We start from the raw sequence: 1459 nt of genomic DNA, 5'->3' as shown, positions 1-1459 counted from the left end.
CAAAGTGGAGATGACTTGGATGGTAAACGAATCATAATAGTGTGCATTGCATTGGCAATGCACACTGAATGTTCCTAATGTCCAAAATGCAAATATTTGCTTTGGTTCAAGAAATTTAGTCCAGTYGGTTTTTAATAATCTTGCTGGATTACTAAAAAAAATGGAAAAGGTCATAATGAAATTTAAAAAAAAATCTTTAAACAGCATCAAACACATTGGGAGACATTTTGGGACAGATTAGAATTTTGAACACTTTTGGTTGTTTTGAATTTTGTTGAGGAACATCTTCAAGGTGAACATAACCTCCGTGCATAAATAAATGAATCCTTGCACCCGAAATCCTGTAATTAAAACAGCTGAAATGCATTTGAATATTAACAACAATGCCCTGAAACATGTTTGGATACTGGCCAATATAGCTCATCCCAAATTAAGCAGCTGCATCAAAGTTCCTTCATTTTTAACCAGACTGATAACTAATCAAAGCAGACYGTGCTCTTTTTGAGTGAACATTTCAGTGGAAAAATTGCCACGCAGCAGTAAATAACATGTACAACTGTCTGTACTTTAAAARATAACTGTGCTAAAGCAATAGATCACAGTGTTGTGAAGATTATGAGTTGTTAATATCTTACCTGTTGCAGATAGCATTTTGAACAWTCACAGTTAGGCAAAATAATGTTTTGCATTGAAGATATTATGGCTAGTCTGAGTAATATGTGTGCACAGAAAAAATACACAATCTCTTCCTAGTAAAGGCCCCAAAGTGCTGTCCAATTTAAATTACCATTAAATGCAAAACTGAAGGCAATTTAAAAGTTTTTAAAATATCCATCCATCCATCCATTTTCTGTACACGCTTCTTCCTTTTCAGGGTTGCGTGGGTCTCTGGTGCCCATATCCAGCAGTCACAGTGCGAGGGGCAGGGTACACCCTGGACAGGTCGCAAGTCCATCACAGTTTTTAAATTAGTGTTTGCATTAATCACAAATACACTTTTTTAAATTTGGACTTGTTTTAAGTTGTAGACTGTTCACTTTAATTTCAGACTAGCTATTGTTTTATTAATCCAGTCAGGATAAAACTCTATTGTATGAARTGACGCTGTTCAAAGAGCTATCTACAGCAGGTAAGATACTAACTTTTCATATTTTCTCCACAAAACCCCACTTTTGCACCTTTTTGATTTTTTTTTTTCAAATTACTGTCCTGTATTTGAGCTTTGTAAAGTACTGAATCTTAAAGATTTAAGTAGAATCAATAATTATCATTACTTAAGGGAAAGTATGTCTGGGCACTCTCATATTAACATTTGTCTCTGCCGCGAGGAAGCGTTTGGGATAAGTGAGTTATTCAAACAGGCAGCTCAGGTTACCAATTGCACTCAGGAGAGCAGAGAGCAAGATCTGGCTCTAACCACACCACCTAGCCTCATACACTCAATCTGTGTGTGTGTGTG

The sequence above is a fragment of the Austrofundulus limnaeus genome, unplaced genomic scaffold, assembly GCF_001266775.1.
Source record: "Austrofundulus limnaeus strain Quisiro unplaced genomic scaffold, Austrofundulus_limnaeus-1.0 Scaffold60, whole genome shotgun sequence".
Lineage (NCBI taxonomy): Eukaryota > Metazoa > Chordata > Actinopteri > Cyprinodontiformes > Rivulidae > Austrofundulus > Austrofundulus limnaeus.
Note: the sequence above shows the minus strand (reverse complement) of the source record.